The sequence below is a fragment of the Saccopteryx bilineata genome, chromosome X (genome assembly GCF_036850765.1).
Source record: "Saccopteryx bilineata isolate mSacBil1 chromosome X, mSacBil1_pri_phased_curated, whole genome shotgun sequence".
In the NCBI taxonomy this organism is placed as follows: Eukaryota; Metazoa; Chordata; class Mammalia; order Chiroptera; family Emballonuridae; genus Saccopteryx; species Saccopteryx bilineata.
In genome coordinates, this window is record NC_089502.1 from 62,197,791 (window position 1) to 62,225,423 (window position 27,633).

The window sequence follows — 27,633 nt, forward strand, 5'->3', positions numbered from 1 at the left end:
ACCTGCAATTTTCTAGGACTAGAATGGAAAGGGTGTATAAATGTTCAATAATGCACTATGGGATAGAAAATTGAAATCCTCTCATGATATTCTGCTAGCACTTCACGTGAAGTAAGAGAATATGTGAATAACTTTCTGTGTGACCTTAGCTGGTCACTTCTTCTCTCTGACCCTTAATCTCTTCCTCTCTAAAGGTGACTATGAGATTAATTTAAATCTTTGGCCCTTTTCAGCTTTAAGAGCTATCATTTTAATCAATTCTTAACTGCTTTTTATCAATTCCTATATTTTAATCATGCCCTAACTGCATTGACTTTGAGTTTTTCTCCTGGACCTCTCTTGTTTTTATTTTTTTGTGATCTCTCAGGCCTGCTTAATTGATAATTTGTATAGTGTTGCTAGAAATTGTTCTGCGGAAGACTCTGAATGATAAGAAGGTAGATCATTTTATAGTCTACTAAATGGGAACAATTATGTCCCTATGGTCCTAGAAGAGAGGTTATCATAGTATTTTTGAATTTTTGACATAACAAAGAAAGATCTTCAGTAAGATTTTTCAAGTCTCTCATTTTTACAAGAATGATTGGAACACAGAGATATTAAGTAATTTTTCTTCTCTAGCCATCCATCTTATTTGTAACAGACACAAGATAGAACTCAAGTCTCTTAACCCTTCTAGAATAAGGTTTCCCAAAGGCTATTCCACATGATACAAGTCTTTTTTATACTATTCTTGGTGGGTTTGGGACCATGGAAAGGAGGATTCTAATGTCAAATCAAGTTTGGGAAATGCAACCCTGTCTGGGGAAGCCACATACACGTTGAAGACACTGAGAAGTCCTACAATGTGGAAACCTTGTAAGCTTTTTTTTTTTTTTTTTTAGGTTTCTCAAATACATTGAATAATGATAAAATGATACCAACAATAGTAGTCTCCATGTATTATATCCTATCTGCCCAGGTCTTTCTGGTATTATTCTAAGTCCTCATATATATTGACATGCCTCATGAAAACCCTATTAAGACTTCATCATCTCTATTTTTTTTGAGAGAAAAATCAAGACATTGGTAGCTAAAGTAATGTGTTCAAGGTTACACAGTGATTATAAGACAGAGCTGCAATTTCAAACGAAGCAGTTTTGGTTCCAGAGCCTGGATTCTCAAATCAGTATACTTAGTTGCCACTGAAACATTTTTGCATAAAAAACCTATGAACATCCTGTGGGAACAGTGTTCTTTAAAAGCCTATGTCTTGATCCCTTCAAGCTACTATAACAAAATACTGTAGACTAGGTAGCTTATAAACAAAAAAAATTAATGCTCACAGTTACGGAAGCTGGAACATTCATGATCAAGGTACTAGAATTTTAGTGAGGCCCTTCTCCCAGGGTCATAGATGGCACCTTTTTGTTGTATACATACATGATAGAAGGGGCAAGAGATCTTTCTGGAGCCTTTTTTTTTTGTAAAGGTACTAATCCAATTACTGAGTGCTTTATCTTTATGACCTGATCACCTCCTCAAACCCTACTTTCTAATGCCATCACAATGAACATCAGGATTTCAGTATATGAATTTTAGAGGAACACAAACATTGAAACCATAGCAACATATGTTAAGAAATACTGCTCTAGAATAATTTCCAATATTCACAGTGAAATGGGGTCAAATAAATATCATAGAGCTCATGAATAGCAAAACTGGAGTTGCCATTAAAAATCATCTCTCTTGACAAAGGAGTAGCCTGGGACCAATATGTGGAATTTCTGGCTATATGGAGGCTGGAAATAAGAACCAGGGCTCCTCATTCTTAATTCAATGGTATTTAGTTACTAGGAATCTTTAGAAAATGGGATAAAAGAATTATTAGTATCCTCACTGAGAATTTGAAAGCCATACCTATAATCCCTTCTATTCCCTGAATATATGAAAGCAACAACAAGGCATAGGGGGTACAGGGGAGGAGCTGGTTACCTAAGAGGAAAAGTTTGTAAGTTGATGTGAGGACCTTCTCACTAGCATAGAGTAAGCACTAAGCACATTTTTGTTGAATAAAGGAATACTCAACTCACATTGTTATAGCATTTTATGACTTTCAAAGTACTTTCATATGCATTTATTAATAGTATGGTAGGAGAGACAGAGAAAAGATATACAGTGGATCATGGGCTGGAGAGGAAGTATAACAGCAAAAACAACAAAAAAAGTAGTGATAGTTGTGGAGGTTGAGAAGAGTCCTGAAATTATTGGAATAAAATTGGTGATTTGGGCCCTGGCCATGATAAAAGCTTGCTTAATCTTTTTAATTTATTTAAAGATACAATACCTCCAGTCCTGGCTGGGTAGCTTGGTTGGTGGGAGTGTCGTTCTGATACAATAAGATTGTAGGTTTGATCCCCAGTGAGGGTACATGCAAGAGTCAACCAATGAATGCATAAATAAGTGGAACAACAAATCAGTGTTTCTTCCTCTATCTTTTTCTCAAAATAATAATTAAAAAATAAATAGAAAGATGTATTTCTTTTAAAACAAAAATAAATACATAAAGATACCTCTAAATGTCTGCAAAGAGAAAATAAAATTCTTAAAGGACTTTCTCAAGTATCAGGGACCTTTTAAATTTGCTTATATCCATCAAGGGAGAGAATTTACTGTAATAAATACCCAAGAGAAGTGAGATTGTGAAGTAACCATCACTAAACCATTCTCATATTATTTCTCTTGGTCAAAATTCATTAAACCTTTTATTTAAAAAGATTTTAATTTATTATTATCTGTTGATTGATTTTGAGAGAGAGAGAGAGAGAGAGAGAGAGGGAGGGAGAGATATTCTACTTATTTATGAATTCATTGGTTGATTCTTGTTTGTGTCCTGACTGGGGATCAAAACCACAACCTTGACATATCAGGATAATGCTCTAATCCACAATCCGGCCAAGGAAAAATTCATCAAAATTTTGAGGCCCTGGGAGGTTAGCTTAGTTGGTTAAACGAGTATCATCCTGAAATACCAAGGTTGCAGGTTCGATTCCCAGTCAGGGCACAATGAGAAGTAACCAATGAATACATAACTAAGTAGAGCAAAAAGTGAATGCTCTTTCTCTCTCTTTCTCTTTTTCCCTCTCCTTTCCTCTCTTTGTCTCTCTAAAGAAAAATATCAATAAAATTATGAAAGCTCGTTACCCCACTAAATGTGGAGGTGGTTAAGACCTTGATCTTTTATAACTGTAGGTCATATTTTTCATTTCTCAGTTTCTGGCTAGGGAATAGAGGCCATGGTGTCAGTGGCCATGGAGGGGTTCTGTTTTTTCCTAAGTCCACATATGAACTTCTCCTGTGGCTCAGGTTGTGGACTGCCATTGTTTTCAAATGTAGGTTTGCTTTTTATCATTCATCAGTCATGTTGGAGTGAATGCTCCCCCATAGATAACTGAGGGGCCGGGGATCTGCTTTTCTGCCTCTAGATTCTTACCTTTAAGAGAACAGAGAGGCAGGGGCCATGTCAGTCCTCTTCACCATTATATTACTGTGCACAGCAAGGAGACAGAAACAAAATATGTGCTCAGTAAATAATTGTTGAATAAGTAAATGTTATGTAGTGAAAGGTAAATGGGTTACAGGAAGAAATCATCCTATACCTCTTTGTAATCTACTCAAAGTAGATGATCATGATTGTTGATAATGTTTGTCATGATAATTGGGTTTAATTTGCAAACCTAACCTATAAAATCCACTTAGCTGCTATGTAGGCTTTTTGACTATTTGAATAGCTGGGACAGTTCCATGGTAAAAATAATGGTTTTTCTAACCAGAATCTCTTAGTGACAACATATATTAGATCAGTAAATGTCTGTTGAATTGGAGCCAAAGGAAAGTGATACCCTACATTTGGATTTTTCAAACAGCAGGTATTAATCACTCTTCATCACCACCACCACTATACAGATGAAGAAACCCAGGGTCAGTGACTTTCCATGAGCACCCAACTGGTTAATGGTACAGCTGCAACTCTGAAGTAAAATTTGTTTCCCAATGAAGTGCTCTTGTCACCACCCCTCACTGTTACCACTAATCAACAATGAGAGGATTTGCCTCAGAGCTACAACTCAGTTACAGTGCTGGAAACTATCTTAGGGACTCTATAAATTTTGTGATAGGTAATCAGCCAACTTACCTGTATGTCAGGGCCATCCAAGTATAAATGTATTCATTTAATTTCTAAGTTTAAAATATTTGAGGAGGAATATGATATACGAGGTGCTTACTGCCCACTTCTCCTGTAACAGACAGCATAAAAGATACTGGAAAATGTAGAGAAACATTTTATGCCTTTCAACAGTTTGCAGTTTTATACTACAGGCAACATGAAAGTGTCTGACACCTTCAGAGAACGCTCTCTGATACAGAAATGGTGAGAGTGTGGTGCAGTGTTTAAGTGGTGCTGCAGTTCAGAGGAAGAAAGGATCATTAAGTACATTTCTTGTGATGACAAGATAGTGGCTCTGAGATTGACTTCGGCATTCACATTTTGTTGCAATTCCCTCCTTTTGTGTTCACACCACTTTTCAACAAGTTTAGCGGTGATATATTCAATAACTACTAACTCGTTTTGTTGATTTCTTACCCAATAACTCCTTATGGAAGAAGGCAAGTGATGGGGTTCATCATGTGATAACTACTTGGATGCCTACATCTTGGAAATAGAGATTTTTGTACATGATATTATGAAAAAAAGCAAGCTTACTTTGACAGCAATTTTATTAAAAAGCAAGCTCTATTTTGATGTATATGGAAAGAGTTATGTTGTCCTTTATCAAAATTTTACATTTTCATAAATATGTGTCTATTTGTAAGTAGTATTTCCATGAAGGAATAGGTGGATAAAAGTGTTGATAGTGCTACAGATTTCCTCAGTGATAAAAAATTAATGCATATTTCCCCTTATCATTCAAAACAGGCAAAGACTACTCAAAATAAGATGCTTCTACTTGAGTTAAAGAGTAATTTCTCTGTAATGATGTTCCTTTTCCTCTTTTATTTCTTTCAGCTATTTAGCATGTCTTATACAAGGACTTTTTGGCTCTGCTATATGACCATTTCTTCACAGACCTCTACATGTGAATGAAGAATAGTTCAGGGACCTGATGGAAACATAGCCATTATTTTCTCAATAGCCTTTCCTTCTAAATGAATCTACCTCATAAAAATTTATAAAGTTATTTGTGGGTGGGGATTTGAGAGTGAGGTTTCTTTATCTGAAGTCAAACGTTTTAGCATTCTGGCCTGGAGCATGGTGGGTAGAAGGGAAAAAATGCTCCTTTGTGCCTTCCAGATGGCTTACATCAGAGCTGCATAGCATATATTCTTAGCTGATATCACTGGGTAAAAATAGGTTTGTTTTGACCCCCGAACTAGATTTAAGAGCAAGTCAACTCTGAGGAAAGAGCCAGTTTCAGCAGCCTCATTCATGGAGCAGAGTTGAGAAGAAATCATTTGTTTTCACGGAAGGGGGAAAAAATCTTTAAAGCAAGACCTCTCTCCCCAGTTTTTTTTTTAATTTCACAGCTGAATTTTCCTCCAGTAAATTTTAATTCCTCAAGATCTGCAGATATCATTGTATGTGTCTTTTTTCTTTTGCAATGTAAAAATCATAGCAATAAAAAATGATAAGTTTGGTTATTAGAAAAGGGAGCAACGGTTACTTTTAAGGCCCTGTTCTGTTATTTGAATTTCTCCAGGAGTGCCAGTTCCCTCCTTTAAGCCATTAGGTGATGAGGTGTAGATAAGTTCATATTCTGTAAAATTACTCTGGTTACATTGGAGCATCAGATACACTCCTGCTGCTGGAGCTTAGCAACCTGTATGAATAATTTGTGTGAATGAACTGCCTCTCTTTGTATGGATTCTGCTCGAGTCTTTTCTTACCTGACAAAAAGAAGATGTCATTTTCAAAGTTCTCACTGACTTAAGTGGACAAGCAGCATTGACACAGATGATGTCCCTGGCTGGATAGCTTGATTGGTTAGAACATCATCCTAAAGTATAGAGGTTGCCAGTTCAATCCCTGATCAGGGCCCATACAGGAACATCTTTGTTTCTTTCTCTCTCTCTGCCCCTCTCTCCCTTCCTCTCGCTGAAATCAATAAATAAAATTAAAAGAAAGAAACAAATTAAGAGCTGAAGTTCTTACCGTGATTTCAAAATCCAGACAGATATTCCCAGTGAAAAGACTAATGAAGATAGCTGCCCTATATGAGAACCATGCCAGAAAAGATGTTTGAGTGCATTCTTACTTCTCTCTGTGTGTTGTTGACCTCATCCAGAGAGCTCACTTCCACTAGAACAAGGTTGGTCCTTGGGGCACTTGCAGTGAGAACTCTAGGCAGGGAATCAGGAGACCCAGTTTTTAATTCCATCTCTGAAATTAACTGGCTAAATAACCTTGAGAAACTTATTTCACTTTTTTGTGCTTTATTTTTCCCATGTATGAAATGAGGGTAACAACACCTGCCCACGTATTCCACAAGGACACTGGAAAAAATGTAACAAGGAAATGGGTGTTCTAGAACCCTTTGAAAGATGTAAACAAAGTGATATTCAAACTAAAGGTAGCATGGGGAAATTAATATTTAATATGCTTATAGCTCTTAGGAACAAGCTTTTTTGTGCTTTGCCCCAGAGAAAAGAGACAATTGATGTGAGGCACTGCCATGGATATTAAGGAGAACAAGTAGGTATTATACAAACAGTGGTAGGTCTAGAGTGACATTGGACCTTTCTGGAAGAGTTGAGCTGCTCGAAGAAATGAACATTCATGGGCTGGCCCAAAGAGTGAGGAAGGCGAGCAGGGCCCTGATTTATACTTTGTACTGTAACGAGAGGGTACTCCCATTCTTCTAGTGAAAAATGCTACTATCAGAACCCAGTAGTGGTGCCTCTTCTTTCCCTTGTCCTAAGCCAGCGGTTCTCAATCTGTGCCTAAGGCGACCCCTGTGTTTTGGTCGTTCGACCCCTGCCAGGGTCGCGACCCACAGGTTGAGAACCGCTGTCCTAAGCAGAAAGGTACAACAGTGAAAAGAACTTCTCACAGAGGCGGCCAATGTTTAAGGAAAAGCCAAGAGTGCAAAAGCTTGGGGCAAAACAGTGGTTGTTTCCATCTGTTCTCTCACCTATAGATGTCTAAAATGTCTTATTTCTCCATTAAAACCAAATTCTGCTACCTAAGTTGTATTTATCTCTTCAGTCCCCCAAGTCAATATTTGCTACAACAAAATCACAGTATGTCCACAGGAGTTAGTACTTCTCTATGATTTGGTACAAGGCAATTTAACCTATGTAATAAAGGGGGATAGGCTACACTGTGAGAGCTCTGTCTCCTTTTATTTCCCTGGCGCCACTGAAAGAAGGTTTGGAATGATGAGAGCAGTATTTCCTGTACTAGATTCTGGCAATATCAATTTCTGTAGGTATTTTTTTTCCAGAAAAGGAGTTACATGGCCAAATAAATTGGAAAATGCTTCATAATATGGTTCCCTCTAGAAAATTTGTTATGAAGGCTAGAATAGTGAAAATGTTGAGACATTTAATGGTCAAGGAGTCTGTTTAATTTTGCATAACCCAACATTTTATAAAATTATTTTCTTTTGGAATCCCCTTTTTATATAGTACTAATCACATTTCTCTTATATAATGAAAGTCCTTTGAGAGGCAGATTCATTTTATAATGCAACCATAATTCTGGTTGCTATGCCAGATAGAAAGTCTCAGGTTTGATGATTAGCCTTCTCCAAAATTAAAATCATCACACTAAGATAATGATATAGTCAAGACAGTGAGGTTTGCTGTCCAATAAACTATTAAAATACTAGAATAGTTTGACCTCTCCATTATAAGATATCCAAACAATGAAAATAATCAACATTTATTATGTGCTCCCTAAGAGACAGCCACTTTGCTCAGCACTTTCTTTTATTACTTTTAAGCCTAACAATAACCCTGAAAGATAGGGTGAGTGGGTCCCAATTTTAGAGTACAGGGAACTGAGGGATAAAAGGTCAGTAAAATACCAAAGGTCACAGACATAGTAAGAGGCAGTTTGGGGATATGAATTCGGGTCCATTTAACTCCAGAGTCCATGTGTTGGATTTATAATATTTAAAGTCAGATCCTGAATCCCAAGAAGAAAATGGCATTTCAAAAATTCCAAAATTTTATATCTGAATAATGTACCAGCCAAGATTTTACAGCATTCAGGAGTCTATCTTTCAGTTAAGAGTGCTTCCACCTGTATGACCAGAATCAATGTGTAGATATCACTGACTTAGAGAATATTTGGTTAAAGTGCCTTGAGAACAGAGGCATAGGTATATTTAGATTTGAAAACTTTTTTTTTTGCCCACTTACTAAGTTTTTTTTTTTTTTCATTTTTCTGAAGCTGGAAACAGGGAGAGACAGTCAGACAGACTCCCACATGCGCCCACCGGGATCCACCCAGCACGCCCACCAGGGGCGACGCTCTGCCCACCAGGGGGCGATGCTCTGCCCATCCTGGGCGTTGCCACGCTGCGACCAGAGCCACTCCAGCGCCTGAGGCAGAGGCCACAGAGCCATCCCCAGCGCCCGGGCCATCTTTGCTCCAGTGGAGCCCTGGCTGCGGGAGGGGAAGAGAGAGACAGAGAGGAAAGCACAGCGGAGGGGTGGAGAAGCAAATGGGCGCTTCTCCTGTGTGCCCTGGCCGGGAATCAAACCCGGGTCCTCCGCACGCTAGGCCGACGCCATTTACTAAGTTTTAAGCCCATTTCTAGCTTTTTTTTTTTTTTTCACTGCCATTGCTGTAATCTATTTCTTCACTCACTTGCTTGGGTGTTTATAAATGTAATGAATGCCTTTAATTATCTGTTTCCCCTCAATCTCACTAGGACTCTATTTATTCTTATTATAGTTTGCCTTCATTATACATTAATTACATATTAGGCGTGTTCTAAGTGTTTTACATGGATTAACTCATATAATCCTTAGCACAATCCTATAAAGTAGGTATTATTGCTTGCCCACATTTTTTTAAATTTTTAAATTTTATTTAGAAAAATAACTTTTACACATTTATCCACATGTTATAGATAAGAGAATGAAGTTTCAGCAGGATTAAATTACTTGCTCAAGATTACAGAGCTAGTAAATTGGATTGCAAATCCAGGTGTGTACAACTCAAGAGCACACACTATTAATAACCATATTATATTAGTCTTGCTGCACCTGGGATAGTCTTTCCCCAACTGGAATCTCACCTTTGTTGTGAGTATATACCTATGCTTCTCCCTAGCTCTGCCACTCTGGTCAATAACTATCTAGTTTAATAGTTTTCCAATTTGCTCATATGCATCAGAATCACCTAGAAGCCATGTGAAAACATGGATTTCTAGTCCCAATCCCCAGAGCTTTTGGTGTAGGAGGTGGGGTTGGAGAAGTGGAAGTAGAGGTGAGAAGCTGAGAATTTGCTTTCCTTACAAATTCCCAGGTGTTAGTCTAAAGACCACACTGAGAACCATTATAATTACTATTTTGACCAACTCTTTGTAAGCTGGTTTTTCCTTGCACAAGACTTCTTTTCACTGTTTATTAAAGCAGAACCAAATACTCTATTTTGACCTATTTAAAATATCATCTACATATAAATATCTATAAGTTATTATTTTTTAAAAACAGTTTAACTGTACTATGCCCCGATCAGATTCTTGAGCAGTAGTTTGGCACACAGGTATAATTTTAGGAATTTACCTCCAAGTAATTCCCACAATGGTTTGCAGCCCACCATTAACATCATCCCTTAAAATACTTTATGTGACATTTAACTTGATTAAGGAAACAATAAGTGGAAGCATATCTGTTACAAAAATGTTTAATGGGAAACAATATGGCTTAGGGATTAAGTGCATGAACTTTGTAATTAGACAAACCTGTGTTTGAATCTTAAATTTTCCACTTAACTGGTTGTGTAACTGTGCTCAAATAATGCAACGAAGCTCTATTCCTTACCTACACAATATCAACTTTTATGATGCCGTAAGTAAATAATGGATAGATAGCATGCTCTACCATGCCAGGCATAAAATAAACTCAATAAATATTGCCTAGATTATATTAGTGGTTGCCAATCTGTAATGTTCAGACCTTTGATGCATCAAAATTTGTTGCAAGGAACCTATGACATTCTGCACTCTAGTGTCTGCAAGTGGACTCAGAAACAGCACATAAATATGTACACTTTCCAACCTTTTTTTTTTTTTTTCATTTTTCTGAAGCTGGAAACAGGGAGAGACAGTCAGACAGACTCCCGCATGCGCCCGACCGGGATCCACCCGGCACGCCCACCAGGGGCGGTGCTCTGCCCCCCAGGGGGCGATGCTTTGCCCATCCTGGGCGTCGCCATATTGCGACCAGAGCCACTCTAGCGCCTGAGGCAGAGGCCACAGAGCCATGCCCAGCGTCCGGGCCATCTCTGCTCCAATGGAGCCTTGGCTGCGGGAGGGGAAGAGAGAGACAGAGAGGAAAGCGCGGCGGAGGGGTGGAGAAGCAAATGGGCGCTTCTCCTATGTACCCTGGCCGGGAATGGAACCCGGGTCCTCCGCACGCTAGGCCGACGCTCTACCGCTGAGCCAACCGGCCAGGGCCTCACTTTCCAACCTTATAGATGCTGATTTCATTAATAAAATAAAAAACTCATTTGTCAATATTCCTGAATTTGTAAATAGCATTCTGTCATGTGGAATTTACATTTTATCAGCAGATATGTAAAAATAAACTTCTTTGACATTGAAGAACTTTCAGTCTAAAAATTTGTGAGGTACTAGTTTATCTAAAAAAAATCTATTAATTGCCTGACCAGGCTGTGGCACAGTGGATAGAGCGTTGGACTGGGACGCAGAGGACTCAGGTTCGAAAGGGTCACCAGCTTGAGCGCAGGCTCACCAGCTTGAACACAGGATTGCTGGCTTGAGCCCAAGTTCACTAGCTTGAGCAAGGTGTCACTCACTCTGCTGTAGACCCCTGGTCACGGCACATATGAGTAAGCAATCAATGAACAACTAAAGTGTCACAATGAAGAATCGATGCTCCTCATTTCTCTCCATTCCTGTCTGTCTGTCCCTATCTATCCCTCTCTCTGTCTCTGTCAAAAAAAATCTGTTGATCCACTATTCACTAACAAAGAGAAGGCCTCTGATGAGGGTATCCCAGGTCAGAATAGCAATGTCTATATATGGGACTTGTGTGCCCAGTGCATGGAAATGAATTGTTACTTTATTCTTATTATATTATTTATAATATAAATCCCTCTTTAATAACCAGAAAATAGTCCCTGAAGTAGGAAATAATTGGAGGAAAGAGTAAAATTTAGTCACTTTGGTAATGCAAGTACCTTCAGGGATTTGATCTACTTAAACTGTGAGAAAATGTTACTGAATAAGGTTGTTGAATAAGGTGCTGAGCAAATTTAAGTTGTCATTAAGAGAGCTGTGGTTGATTTAATTAAATTATATCCATTATTCAGATAAATGTTCCATGTCCTCATAGACTCATGCCATCAGTTGAGGGTTTTTGGATTTTTTTTTTTAATGTAAGAGGACAATGGCAGGTGGTGCCCATAATATCTTGCTGGAACTATTAGAGTTTGCATTCTTTATTTGACACAGTTTGGTCATGGTACTAGTATGTGATTTGGTAGCAATTTCGGATTGATTCAGAGGGGGAGAAACAATTCTGTTTTATGTTTTCATTTCTAGGAATAGATGAATTCAGTGTCATGTAATTGGTACTGAAAACAGCTATTCAACTCTTTCTTTATAGTTTTCTCTCCCACGTTTTCATTTTCATTTCTACCTACTCACATATAGGCCATTTAAAAATGTATCTCTGTTACCATTATAAAAATGTGTCTTCAAATTTTCCTCCCAATAGATTTGACAACAAATATTTACTCTCAAATAGCTTTCCTCTGAAACTTAGAACACTCTCGAATTACTTTGCAATCATTCCTATTTATCCCTCCTGCCTGCCCTTAATGAGGGCTAAGAGAATGCAAACTCACATCAACATCAGTCTAAGGAAAGAGCATCAGGAAAATAAATTTACTTCCAAAGAAAAGTTATATCATATGTTATAAATCTGGATAGAACTGATTTGTACTTTATCTGCTTTTTTTTGTAGTTAATGTTTTTACTGTTAGTATAATTAATTAATTTTATGACTATAATCTACCCACTCAACATAATTATTTTCAATTTTGTGCATGCCTATAGTTTTAAATCATTTCAGCCATTATACGCACATAATTTTGTTTTACTTTTTCAATTGATACATCAATATTTTTCCATTTTTGTACATAGTGCTCATGCTTCTAATTTCTGATGACTTGATATTCTATCTTGTTGCTCTAGCACAATTCATGTAGTCATTTTCCTTATGTGTGGTATTTTGATTATCTGTTGTATTATTTATTTATTTTCTATTAGAGTGGCTAGGGAAAAGTTTGATTTTACAGTCACGGTCCTCTAGAAGAGTGGTCCCCGACCTTTTTTGGGCCATGGACCGGTTTCATGTCAGAAAATATTTTCACGGACTGGCCTTTAAGATAAGATGGATAAATGTATCACGTGACCGAGACAAGCATCAAGAGTGAGTCTTAGACGGATGTAACAGAAGGAATCTGGTCATTTAAAAAAAATAAAACATTGTTCAGACTTAAGTATAAATAAAATGAAAATAATTTAAGTTATTTGTTCTTTCTCTGTGGACCGGTACTAAATGGCCCACGGACTGATACCGGTCCATGGGCTGGGGGTTAGGGACCACTGCTCTATAATATCAATTCTAAGGTGTTTCTGTTTGACTCTTCCAGCTCTCCCATTTCTACCTGGGTGGCTCTGAACTCTTCCAAGAGAAATATGGCCACCTAGTGAAAAATCTTAGCATATAGTAAAAGGTATCAAGGGGCACCTACAGTGCTGCAAGATCTCTGGCATTTTACATGATCTCATTTATTGTTCTCAATATGTTTATAAGAATGTCTTAAACTATTTACAAACAGTTGGGATGAAGAAAGATAATGGATGAGTAGGGAGGGTTCTCTGTTGATGGGGAGGAAAAAGGATAGTATAATGGTGGTGATACATTTATTATACACTAAACAAGTTGTCATTGCAGAAGGATAAGTGTGTTAGAATACCTTTTCTTTTTCCACCCTTGGTTTGACATTTGTACCAACTCCTCTGCCTGTACTATAAAGCTCTATCCAACCTCCACATACAATGTGTTAATTTCCAAATAGTCCCTGCATACGTGGAAAGGCTACTTTTATACCCATACTTATTTGTTCTCTGGATGACAATGAGTCACCTGGCAAAAATGCAGCAAAATAAGTGACATGAGAGTCATCTTTGATTAAGATCTTCTCTGTCAGGTCCTTGTTGAATAGGTGCCAGGTTCTTACTATTTGGGGCTCTCAATTATGCACAATGGAGGCAAAAAGTCATCCAGGTAAGAACATATTTTCCTCAGCCTTGAGGTCAACGTTTGAAATGTTCCTAAGTGGAAGAAGTTCCCTCTGCTCATCCTAATTTGAAATTCAGTTCAAGCTGTGTCCCTTATTTGTACGAAATGTCATTGTCCACTCTGCATAAGCATTAAGTTACTTTGTTTCTTCAGTGGAGCTCGCCTGACTACTTCCTTAGGATGCTGCTAAAGAATGGTATGGTAGTTGATCCGGTTTTTGCAATTTTGTCAGAATGCCTAATACTTTGTTGAAAAGTGAAGAGACCCAGACTGATTAGCCCAGATTAAAAACAAAATAGGGCATTGAAATATGCAAACCACTACCACTGTGTGAGTTTCTGATGTTCTTATTCTACCACAATATTGTTAATTATAATAGGGGCACAATAGGTTCAAAGACTCTTTGATGGTCATCATGTGAACAATCAGGAAGAGAGATTGAACAAAGTTTATTTCACAGGAGGTTTTAGTGATAAGTAGTGAATTTAGGATATGTTCAAGATTATTCTGTTTTTCTTTCTTTACATCAATATATCAAAAAATATTCATTAAGCAGCCACTCTGTTTAAAACCATGTGCAAGGCACTGCATGGAAAATGGTGATCAATTAATTGGTTCTTCTTCCTTCAAGTTTAATTTTTTTTAGGGTGACAAGACATGAAAAATTAAGAGACAGAGGAGATAAATAGTTCAAGGCGGTAATAGGAGAGGTGTCATGAGACAAAACATTATTATTTGACAAATGAATGGTACAGACACGTGTTCTAGGAGTTGTGAAAAGATGGAGCCAAGATGCATGGTGATATAGTGTCTTTTCTCCAGCTGTTCTCTCTACCTAAATGTACATTCCATATATACCTCCCTACCTGTAAAACTCCTATTTATCTTTTGAGATACTATTGTGTCATAGACTCCTCAGTGCAATTTTCATCAATCCAGCCATGTTTAATTTCATTATTTTCCATGAGCTCATAGAAAATGAAACTCACTGTGTGTATTAAAATACATATTATAGCCTGACCTGTGGTGGCACAGTGGATAAAGCGTCGACCTGGAAATGCTGAGGTCGCCGGTTCAAAACCCTGGGCTTGCCTGGTCAAGGCACATATGGGAGTTGACGCTTCCAGCTCCCCCCCCCCTCTCTAGAATGAATAAATAAAAATAAAATTAAAAATACATATTATATTGCTATAATTATTTACTTAGACATTGTACTCCTTCACTAGACAGGAAATCTCAACAGTAGGGGCAATTTGATATAAATTTACCATTCTGTCTCAGGAACCTACCTTAGATTTGCCTATACAGTAAGTGTTCAATACATTTATTGCAATGGCATGAAATCAAAGTGGTAGAGAGAGCACTGGATTTGTAGTTTACTTTAAATTCTCAGTAAGTTGGTGAGCAGCATCTTGGTAAGGTTGCCTCTAAATAAATGTCTTCGTTGCAAAAGTTTATGGTGCTAAAGAGAGATGAAGATCACCTTAGGTCAAATCCAGACCCACAGAATTCTATTCCCTCTCAGTTTTAAAAGCTTGTTCTCATCAAAATAGAGGGTAGCAAATGCTGTTTAGATTTGGTAACCCTTTGCACCTTGCTAGAATATACTCTGAAAGAGTTGTTTTCAGTTTCTCTGCCTCCATAGCATCAATAACCAGGTACTTGGCTGGAAAAGAGGGCAGGCTCTGTGTTTTAGTAGACAGTGACCACTCAAAAAATTTCTAGCTATTGTTACTAGACTGTGATTTCTTATCATTTCCATCACTGCCACTTATTATTTCTACCTTCATCCCAGATATACTCGGTGTCCCCTCAGACTTCATGGCTTCTCCTTGCCCCCCTAGTGCAGTGCCTCACCTCTTCTGGAGAATGAGTATCCCAATCCAGACCTTCCTTCTACCCTAAAGTCTCATACTTTTGATTCAATTCTTTTGGATGATGCTCCCTAATACATGCAATTGATTCACTATTGAAGAATGATGTGAGTTTTATGAGGCTTTTTTCTTCTATTGTAAAATAAAAGTGATATTACCTTTTTCATGGCTGTAGAGAGAATTAACTGAGATGATCCAAGTAAAGTACTTAGTATAGTGCCTGGTCTATGGTGTTCTCTGTAAGTGTTGGATGCTCTTATTTCTTTGTATTTGTCAGGATAGTGCTGTGACTGGTAGAAAGATGCTAACAAATACAAGCTGAGATGGTATATCTTTTATGGCAAAGGATCTGGAAACGTAGAAGTATAGCAGTAGATGGGGCATCATGTTCTCCAATGAAAGCATGGCTCTCAGGTTCCCACAGTTGCCTCTAGGGATTTGCAGCTGTAAGCAACACCAGTTGCCTGGAGTAAGGATTTTTCCAGGACCCAAAAGATTCTTTTATCATTTCTACTTTTTTTAAAAAAAAATTCTTTTAATTCTCTTCTGGCCACTCCTAACTGTTCTGTGGACCATGGCTACAAACTTACCTACTCACTCACCAAGGTCAAATAAATAATCACAACTCTTTCAAATTCCTAAGTATTTATGGGGAGACTAGGTGAGGATAAGGTCAGTTTCCTTGAAATACCATTTAGCAAGATAGGTCTTTTTGATGTCTACTCCAGCAGAACTATGTGGATGCTTTGGACTGGGGTTTATCTTTATCTGAAGTAGTAAGACCTTGGCTTCAAATTAGAACAAAAAAAATCTCTAGATGAGATGGTGTTTTTCTTAGAAAATGCTCAATATAAAATAATGCAAATGTAACATGGAGCAGGAACTTGTCAGCTCTTTGTGGCTTTACATCACCCTCCCAGGGAGGCCCTAGGAACTGGAGTAGAAACCATGGCTCATGGCTATCTCACTGGCAATTGAATTCCCTGATCTTTTACAATGTGGTGACATTTTTATAGATAAAATTATATCAAGATAAAAAAATGCAAATTTGTAAAAATTCAATGAATATGGCAGTATATAAGTAGAAAAATGAAAAGCGCTGTTCCTTCACACATTTACCCTGCTGACCCCAACCCCACAGATAACCACTGTTAACACTTTGTCCCCCCTAGAGCTGTCCCCAACCATATATGAATAAACATATATGTCCCAAAACAGGAGCCTACTGTATGTATTGATTTGCTTCCCCTCTCATACAACAGCATATCTTAGAGTTCTTTTTGTGTCAGTACATCAAACACTTTATCTTTTCTTAGCAACTTCATAATGTAGATGGAGTTTTGGGTTTTTTTTTTCTTTCATTTTTTCCTCTTTATGAACAAAACTAAATTTTAGATGATAATGGCCCTTACAAATTAAGTTCTCAAAGTTCATACAGTTGTTAAGTGTGGGAGTCAAGATTTGGACCCATGTTGGTTGACCCCTGAACCCATTGTATTAACTACTAGATATTGCTTTCATATCTATAACCTAATTACTTGTAGCCTTATTTTCAAGTGTAGGCTGAGTGGATGAGGTAGCAATAAAATCTCAGAATTGGAAGGAGCCTTTGAGACAGGTTATTTATTCCAACCTCTGACTTTGTAATGAAATCATTAAGTGATTCCTCTTTAGGAAAAAAAATCACTCTTAAAACTTAATTTTTAGGCCCTGGCCGGTTGGCTCAGTGGTAGAGTGTCGGCCTGGAGTGCAGGAGTCCCGGGTTCGATTCCCAGCCAGGGCACACAGGAGAAGCGCCCATCTGCTTCTCCACCCCTCCCCCTCTCCTTCCTCTCTGTCTCTCTCTTCCCCTCCTACAGCCAAGGCTCCATTGGAGCAAAGTTGTCCCGGGCGCTAAGGATGGCTCCATGGCCTCTGCCTCAGGTGCTAGAATGGCTCTGGTTGCAACAGAGCAATGCCCCAGATGGGCAGAGCATCGCCCCCTGGTGGGCGTGCCGGGTGAATCCCGGTCAGGCGCATCCGGGAGTCTGTCTGACTGCCTCCCCATTTCCAACTTCAGAAAAATACAAAAAAAAAAAGAAAAGAAAAACTTAATTTTTATAATTAATTTATTTGCATTTATAGTGATAGAAGTTATGAGTTGCTTAAGCAATAATTTATTTGACATCCTTTATATATCACCATTTTTTCATGCAATGTTCATAACCCTCTGAAATAAGAGGTTGAACTATTATTATTTTATGTCGGTTTCACAAATAAAAACACTTCAGCTCAGGGAAATGAAAAAGCTTAAATTTATACAGGCAGTTACTTAAGGCAACCTGAATGGCAAGTAAAAAATTTTGACTTTTCTCTAAAAGCAGCGAGGATCAAAGTCTATTGAGTAGGGGTGAAGTTGTGGGAGATGTGTGAATGAGAGCAAGTAGATGATGACTTAAAATTTCAAAACAGGTGTGGCAAGAGCCAAGATAGTAAGCCAGGTCAGCCATTCACATGTGAATAGGTAGGAACATGGATTATTTTACTAACCATCAGACTGGAAAAGAGGAAATGGATGAAAGAAATATTGGGAAGAAAATATTGCTAGTGATTGGTGACGGGACAGAGATGGAGCATTAGAGAAACAAAAGAGATAAGGATGATTTCAAACATACTGGCCAGATTGTTTTGATAGTAGAACTGTTTGCAAATAATAAAATCAAACTTGGATTGAAGAGTGGTTTGCTTTAAGACTTGTCGCATGCTAGTGGTTGAGTGTCTAAGTAGAAATGTGCAGAAATCCTTAGAAAATGTAAGATTGAGACTTCAGTGACGGCTTTCTAAATATTCAGTCTCTATTAAGAGTCTTCTATCTTAATAGAGTTGCTCACACACTCAGTATAGTAGATCTGTAAAGGGACCTTAAAAATCATCTACTCCACCTGACCTGTGGTGGAGCAATGGGATAAAGTATCAACCTGGAATGCTGAGGTTGCTGGTTCAAAACCCTGGACTTGCCTGGTCAAGGCACATATGGGAGTTGATGCTTCCTGCTCCTCCTCTCTATCTCTCTCTCTATCTCTCTCCTCTCTAAAAATGGAATAAAGTCTTTTTTTAAAAAAAATCATCTACTCCAAGTCACTCATTTTACAGATAAAATCAATAAGTGAAGTAACTTGCCCAGGACCTCAAAGTTCATTAGTGGTGATGAAACATCAGATTTTCTGAGTGATACTCATTTCCCTGCTCTTTCCTAAACATTAGAAACTGGTAATAAGCCACTGATAGTTGTGATTGTCCAGTAAAATTGGTTATGCTCTTGTTCACAAATACTTGCTACCTCTCTTTGAGAGAGAATTATAATTCCCCTTCCCACTGAAATCAGCCTTAACCATGTAACATACTTTGGTCAAAGACATGTTGGTGGAGGTGATTTGCAATTGTTTGGAGAGAAAATTCTTTTGTGTGTGGCAGAGACAGAGAGAGTCAGCGAGAGGGACAGACAGACAGGAAGGGAGAGAGATGAGAAACATCAGTTCTTCATTGTGGTTCCTTAATTGTTCATTGGTTGATTTTTTATATGTGACTTGACTGGGGGGACACAGCAGACCGAGTGACCTTGGGCTCAAGCTGGTGAGCCCTGCTCAAACCAGATAAGCCTGCGCTCAAGCTGGCGACCTTAGGGTCTCGAACCTGGGTCTTCCACATCCCAGTCGGACAATCTATCCACTGTACCAGTGCTTGGTAAGGCTAGTTTTGAGAGAAATTTTAAGGAATTATTTAAGTGCAAAGTTTAAGTATATGATTCACCAGCTTTTTTTTTTTTTTTTTTTTTTTGCCCTGAGGTCATCGATACTCTAGAAGGAAGTAGCTTTGTCAACCTGTGTCTTAGACTGAACATGATGTGGAATAGAAATATAGCTGACCTGTGATGAGACTGTAATGTGGCTAAGGAAAAACTTCTGTTGAAAGATTCCAGGGCCATCTGTAAATGTAATGTAACCTAGCCTAACTGATACAGACTATATCATTAAACAAAATGAAATTATTTAAAAAATTTAGATAGTTAACCAAAAAAAAAATCCAGAATTCAGGTTTCTAATAAAAACTTGGGGGCCTGACCTGTGGTGGCGCAGTGGGATAAAGCGTCGACCTGGAACACTGAGGTCGCGGGTTCGAAACCTTGGGCTTGCCTGGTCAAGGCACATATGGGAGTTGATGCTTCCTGCTCCTCCCCCTTCTCTCTCTCTAAAAAAATCAATAAATAAAATATTTAAAAAAAAACTAACCTACATTTGTGGTTCCTCAAAAAACTGAAAATAGAACTACCTTATGACCCAGCAATCCCTCTACTGGGTATATACCCCAAAACCTCAGAATCATTGATACGTAAAGACACATGTAGCCCCATGTTCATAGCAGCACTGTTCACAGTGGCCAAGACATGGAAACAACCAAAAAGCCCTTCAATAGAAGATTGGATAAAGAAGATGTGGCACATATACACTATGGAATACTACTCAGCCATAAGAAATGATGACATTAGATCATTTATAGCAAAATGGTGGGATCTTGATAACATTATACGGAGTGAAATAAGTAAATCAGAAAAAAACAAGAACTACATGATTCCATACATTGGTGGAACATAAAAACGAGACTAAGAGACATGGACAAGAGTGTGGTGGTTACCAGGGGTGGGGGGAGGGAGGACGCAGGAGGGAGGGAGGGAGAGATTTAGGGGGAGGGGGAGGGGCACAGAGAAAACTAGATAGAGGGTGACAGAGGACAATCTGACTCTGGGCGAGGGGTATGCAACATAATTTAATGAGAAGATAACCTAGACATGTTTTCTTTGAATATATGTACCCTGAATTATTAATGTCATCCCATTAACATTAATAAAAATTTATAAAAAAAAAAAGAAAAAAAAAACTTGGAAGAACTGGCAAGTTTAGCCTACTTATGCACAGGGCATGTATCGGCTGGGGCTGAATAGCAACCATCCACCCCCTTAGAAACATAAGCTGACTCTGTAATTTACTCCCAGCATCCAATACTACTTAATTGTATCTTACACCCTCCCATCTTTTTCTTTGCTTGGTTGCAGTACCTGTCTAGGCCTTCTAAGCATTTTAATTCACCACTATTTCTTTGTTTAAAAAAATTACCACTCCTCAGGGAGAAAATTGTAAAGACAAAAAGAATAGAGGACTGAAGACAGAACTTTAGATAATGTAAGAGTGAGAAAGCAATCAAGGGGATGACAACTGGTTAGAAAATGGTTAGTAAGAAGGAAATCAGAATTGGATATTGACCAAAACAAACAAAAACAAGAAATAGAAGAAAAGTCAAGGAGGGTTTGTTAACCTCAGGGAAAACTACAGAGTTCAAGAATAAAAACAATGAAAAAAATAGGTAATATATGACCTTTGAGAGAATAATTGCAGTGTTTTAGTGATCATGGAAGCCTCAAGATAAAATATTAAGGATCAAAGGGATGCTGAAAAAAAAACAAAAATGTTGAGATAAAAATTTTCACAATTTTGGCATTGGATGGAAGGAGAAAATTATTAGTGTCTAAAATAACAGCAAAATCAAACCTAGGTTTTCTTTTTTCTTTTCTTTGTTGGGAATTCTAGAAGCAATGCATGTTTACAAAGCATTGGTATAAGGGCCAGTAAAGAAGAGCCATGTGACTGAGGGAGCAAGCAATATCTGGGAGGTAGAGGGAAGGTTTAGATGGAGAATACAGATGCAGTTAATAAAGAATAATAATCTTTCATCTAAGTATGCTAATGTGGAATACAGGGTCTTAATAAACTATTAGTAGTTACTTAGAAGAAAGCAATGTCTAGACCCCATGGTGGGGATGGGGTAAAAAAAATGATAATCTTGTGTAGGAGTTCATTGAATATCTGCTTTCTCTGGTTATGGTCTTGAATGAGGAGCAGATAGGCAGTAAAGAATCTGATAACTGAGAGACTGAATGCCATTTGGGGCAGGAACCTGAGCCATGTGCCCAAATACAATCTTAGTGACTTTCTGGCCCCAATTTCTGTCAGTTCTTCAGTTGCACTAATAAATATCTCTTATAATCCATAGATTAATGAGTTTGGGAAGGAAAAATACCGAGTTTACTATGGCAGCAGGGAGGGCAATGCAAATGGCCACTGAGAAACTTGAAATGCACCTAAGTGCTTTGAACTTCATTTCAAGAGGAAATATATTGCTTATCAGGAAGCAACTTCTGAAAAAAGAATCTAGAATGGCAAAATACGCTAAATTCAATAGTTTTCAGCCTATTGAAATCCCAGACCCTCTGGAGACCCTTTTGGTGGTCTGCTCTTATACTGTTAGTATTTAAAATATGTTGATATCTATATTTGTCAATGATGTAAAATAAAGACTTAGTTATGCTATATTAGCATATGTCCTTATCATGCTTGGGTTAGGATAAAAAATAATAACTGACCTGTAAACTTCTCCTGTCACACCACAAAAAGAGAGAGCCACTGTGAATCATGACAGTCCCAGAGACCATTCTGCCATTCTGTCATTTCTACTATGACTACAATGAGAGTATCTCCAAGGAATTTCTAGTGGGGTCTTAGTGAAGAATTAAAGGCAAATGAAATGGTGCTATTTTACTTATTTGTTTGGTTTTTTTTTGGCTGTTTTTTTGGGGTTTTTTTTTTTTGCTGTCTTAACAAAAGCAGTATGTATGCCACTGTATCTGGTAAACTCTGTTTTGTGATGGTATGAAGGTGGAGGGAATGCTTTGAATGGAATCTGAGAGTAGGTGGCCCATAGAATCATTTGCCTTTGGAAGAGACTGAAGGATAGAATCACAATTAAAATTAATGCTCAATTCTTATGTGATTTTAGTTATTTTTGTATTCCTTCAGCAGCTTAATTTTTTCTAAATGTTAAATGACACCAGGATATAAGGGAAATATTGGTAGTGTGGTGGTGGGAAATGCCCTGCCTCAGGAGGCATTTCCCACCTGGAGGGAAGGAACTGATTCTTGGACCATGGAGTAAAAAAAGGAAGATAGAAAAGAAAAGAAAAATAAGAAAAGGAAAAAAGGTCAGTTCTGAACTATTTAACTCATTGTAATTATTATTATTACTATTATTATTATTATTTGTCACCAGGGTACACTGGGGGAAAAATGAAGAATTAACACAATGGGCAACACTAATGGTCTTTTCATTTTATTCTTATAAAATATTACAATGATACCTAAAGTCCTGCTATTATTGAACCAAGTTACCTCTCCTGATATCAACTGTTTTCCTTAATTATATGAGTATAAATGACATACTGGTTCATACTTTTATAGTTAGCTTTAGATAAGAGATTGGAAGGTTCTTTTTGAAGAAATAGTAATTGTTTATGGACCTCAAGGATTAGTAAGAGCTAATCAGTGGTGATAGGGCAAAGAGAATGGGTAGAAAATACAAAATGCATTGCCCTGAGATAGGAAGAAGCAAGGAATATCTGAGAATTTGAGAGAAGGTCCATGGAGCATGGTGAAAAAATGGGGTAATGGTATCAGAATACTCTGAAAAGATAGGCAAGGACCAGAAATGTAAGAGTATCCTTTGAGAAATTCGGTGTATTGTTGATCACAAAGAATAGCCTTTGTGCAACTCATGATATTGTGGGAGATACTGTACTAGAAAGTCTCTATATTCTCAGGCTTTTGATATGCTCCACAGTCACTCATTTGAGCTTTCATTCAACAAGCATATATTGAATGCCTATTAGGTGCCATGTACTTTGGGCTACTGAGTTATGCACCTCCCCGACCTTTGCAAATTATAGACTGTCACCCACAATGTGGTCACTTTGTCAGTCCTGTTATTATGACAGGGTCAGATTTAGGTTTTCATTATTATTATCTTAGTCATAACACTGGTAGTTTGGAGAACAGGGCCTGATGTAAGTAACTTCTGCTGCCAGCATCTTGAAAACATCTGTAAAGAATGTTTTTAAGCTCCTGATGGGCAAGAGCAAGTGAGGGAAAGGAAACTGCACTTGTGTCTTCATGCCAATGAAACAGCATTTGGGGAGATGTTAGACTTGATTCTCACAGCTCTCTTCTCAGCTCTATGAGCTTTGATGAGGAGTCTGTAATTGTCCTTTTGAAGGTTGGTTGATGTCACTTTTTTTTTTTTTTGTATTTTTCTGAAGTTGGAAACGGGGAGGCAGTCAGAGAGACTCTCGCATGTGCCCGACCGGGATCCACCCGGCATGCCCACCAGGGGGTGATGCTCTGCCCATCTGGGGAATCACTCTGTTGTAACCAGAGCCATTCTAGAGCCTGAGGCAGAGGCCATGGAGCCATCCTCAGCTCCCGGGCCAACTTCCTCCAATGGAGCCTCGGCTGTGGGAGGGGAAGAAAGAGAGACAGAGAGGAAGGAGAGGGGGAGGGGAGAAGCAGATGGGCGCTTCTCCTGTGTGCCCTGGCCAGGAATCGAACCTGGGACTCCCGCATGCCAGGCCGACGCTCTAGCACTGAGCCAGCCGGCCAGGGCTAAGAATCATAGGCTTTAGCTCTTGACCGTATATTGTACAGGCAGTCCCCAGGTTACGAATGAGATAGGTTCTGTAGGTTTGTTCTTAAGATCAATTTGTATAGAAGTTGGAACAGGTTCATTTACATATTAAATGCAATTTAGACAGATATTTGTCTTAAGATAGTATTCATTTTTACCTTTATGTGCATATAAATACTTAAATATTTTCAAACCTACAGAACCTATCTCATTTGTAGCCCTTGTACTGCCTGTATTGAGTTAGTTTCTAATTCTTTTCTATATGTTGATTTTATTTCCCTAACAAGATTGCAAACTCCCTCAGGGAAAGGAGTGTGACCCAACATTGTTTTCTATCAACCTTAGAGTTGAGCAAAATGGTAGACATCACAGTTTAGCCATTTGATTTATACTTGACTGAATTAATAAGACACGCCATCTTATACAAGAAGATAAATATAAGGTCTACCGGAAAGTTCTGTCCATTTCTATCACAACAAGTTTCGACACGTAAGCACGTTTATTTGGCGCATGTGTGCCTCTCTATTTTTATCACTTAATGTATACATACTGACGTAGCAAAATAACTAAAACAAAGTTGATTCATGTTAGTCTTATGTGTGAAGCGATAGTGTACCCATGGCTACTGTTCATTTATACCACTGTAATTTTTACGAATTTCAACAAGGAAGAAATGCTACAGAAGCATGTAGAAATTTATGGAAAGTGTTTGGTGAAGGAATAATACTGACTATCACTTGTTTTTGTCCTTACAAAATTTTTTGAAGGGCAAAAAATTCAAAAATGAAGAAGATATCAAACAAGCACTGTTTCAATTTTTCGCATCAAAAGATAAAACATTTTTCAAAAATGGGATATACAAATTGCCCTCACGCTGGCAAGAAATCATTAATAATAATGGCAATTATATTATTTAATAAAGTTTTTTGACGGTAAGAAAAATTTGTATTTTGTTCTATTCCAAAAATGGACAGAACTTTCCGGTAGACCTTATATAAAGAAAGATTGTTGGATTCCTACCTGTATTTCTTTAACTATTTGAAGGCACTATAGTTTTTAATGGCAATTCTTTCTTAATATCCCTCCATCAGTTGTCTTTCTACTTGTAAACCAGTTTGGAAGCATGGATTTAGATGTAACATCCACTTCTTCATTTCAAATCCTGACCCTTTTTGTGGCAGTATATATTATACAAGCATGCCTTCACCTTGTTTCTACATTAAGGAAATTGAGATCCAAACCATGTTCTTAATGAGTAGCTGTACTTTTTTTTTTTTGGCTCTTGTACACTCCAAACCAGCCCAAGAATAAGAGAAGACAATAATATGGGAGGACACTAATATGAGAAAGTTGGAATATGGTTTAAATAAAAGAGACAGATATCACTTAAGGCTATACATTAATCCCATCAGATATTTGGACTGTTGAAACTAAATAACAAGAGCTCAGGGAGGAACAGTGTATGAAGATGAAGACATCCTTTGCTCTTGGCAACCTGTGCTTGGGAAAGCAAGATGAAAGATTGAGTTGCAGATGTTCTCAGTCAAAATATTGCATGAGGTCAGTAATGGAGAAAGGAAAAGAGCTAATAAAGCCATGGACAAGGGGTATTTTTTCATTTTATATTGATATTGTAACAACTTAAAACAAATTTGGTGGCTTAATACAATGCACATTTATTATTTTGCAATAATAATAAGTCCAAAATGAATCTCATCAGGATAAAACAAGATGTAGACAAGGCTGCATTCCTTTTTGGGAGCACTAGGGGAGAATCCATTTCTTTGTATTTTTCAACTTCTAGAAACTGTCTTCATTCCTTGGCTCAAGGTTGTGCTCCATATTCAAAGAATCAACAACCATATGTGAACAAACTTGGTTGAAAAGTGTGTAGATGACATAGGAGACATGGGTCACGAACACTGAATGAGAGCCAATGACCTTATAAAGATGTAAAAAAAATGTCATGTAAGTTTTATCACAGACATAATACTTAAAAGCTTAGTCATGTTATTTAAAGATAATTTTATGCCTGACCTGTAGTGGCACAGTGGATAAAGTGTCAACCTGGAATATTGAAATTACCGGTTCAAAACCCTGGACTTGCCTGGTCAAAGCACATATGGGAGTAGATGCTTCTTGCTCCTTCCTGCTTCTCTTTCTCTTCCCTTTCTCTTTCTATTCCCACCCCTCTAAAATGAATAAATAAAGTTTTAAAAAATTGAAAAAAAATATTATAATTTATTTTTAAATTGAATTTATTAGGGTGACACTGATTAACATAATTATACAGGTTTCAGGTGCCCATTTTTATAATATATCTCTGTACACTATATTGTGTGTTCACCTCCCCCACCAAGTCATCATTTATCACCTTTTATTCCCTCTACAGTCCTCCCTGCAATCACGATACTGTTGTTTGTGTCCATGAGTTTTTTCTTTCTTTCTCTGTCCTTTTATGGTCAATTCCTGCACCCCCTCACCCATCTCTCCATTTCTAATTCATAGGACTATATATTGTTTTGCACATGTAATGTGTTTGTTTTATTTTGTAGTTAAAGTCAGTAATAAGTTCTGTGACCTAAGGTGTAGTGTAAGATAAAGTCCATGTAAGCAATTTTATGAATGTTATAACATTTAGTCTTCTATTCCCAAAGCTAATTGTTTAATGTTTCCTTCATTTTCTGCTTCATATCCTTTTGGTTCATTCTGGGCCACTTCCCTCCCTCCCTCCTTTCTTATTTTTTTCTCATTGTTTTTGGCTCCTACACTTTCCTCTTTGTTCCTCTGCTGATATCAGACACATTTTTGACTGGGCAATTAGTAAAGTGAATAGCCACCTAGCATAAATACATTTGGGGTATTTAAGTTCTGTTTAGGAAACCTCTTTAATATTTAGTCCCATGTTAGTTAGCTTGCATATTTGAAAATATTATTTTAATAGTTCTCTATAGCCAATCTCCTGCCTAGATCTCCTCAATGTTTCTAGTATCTCAGTGCTTTGGTCTGTGGCATGATTAGGAAAACAGTCTTTTTTGAGTATAATATATAACTCATCTAACTCCTTTCTAAACTATTTTGACCAGAGCCATGAATATGATCTCTATGTGGACTGTAGGGTAATTCAAGTACATGACTACTGTCTGTGCTCTTTATCCTGGAGGTTATTTTATAGAAGTGGTTTAAACGACCCCTCAAAAAGAACTAGATGTACGTCAGCCATTCGTTTTTGTTATTGGTACAAGAATTCCTGAGTTTCTGTCCTACTGATAGTGGGTAAATTCATCTTTATACATGAAGGAAGGCACATAGCCAGCCCTGCAAACAAAGAACACTTTCATTAGTCATGGTCTTAGTTTTCAACTAGTGCTCTCTTACCAGATTGGCCTCATCTCTCTCAGAATGGCTTACAAAGAAACATGACTTTAAAACTGAGAATGACTTCTAATGACTTTATGATCCTAAAGCAATACCTTCTTTGCTCAATAAGAACTTAGTTGTGATTTGAGTGTCTGAGGTACCGTGATAGGGAAATTCATGATGACCAGTTTGAATATGTTAGTATTACAAATTTAACAAGATGGCGATATAGCTTAGTGATTATATTTTTGTCTCTGGAATCATGAAGAGTTGGTTTGGATTCTAATTGTAACACTCACTAGCTTTA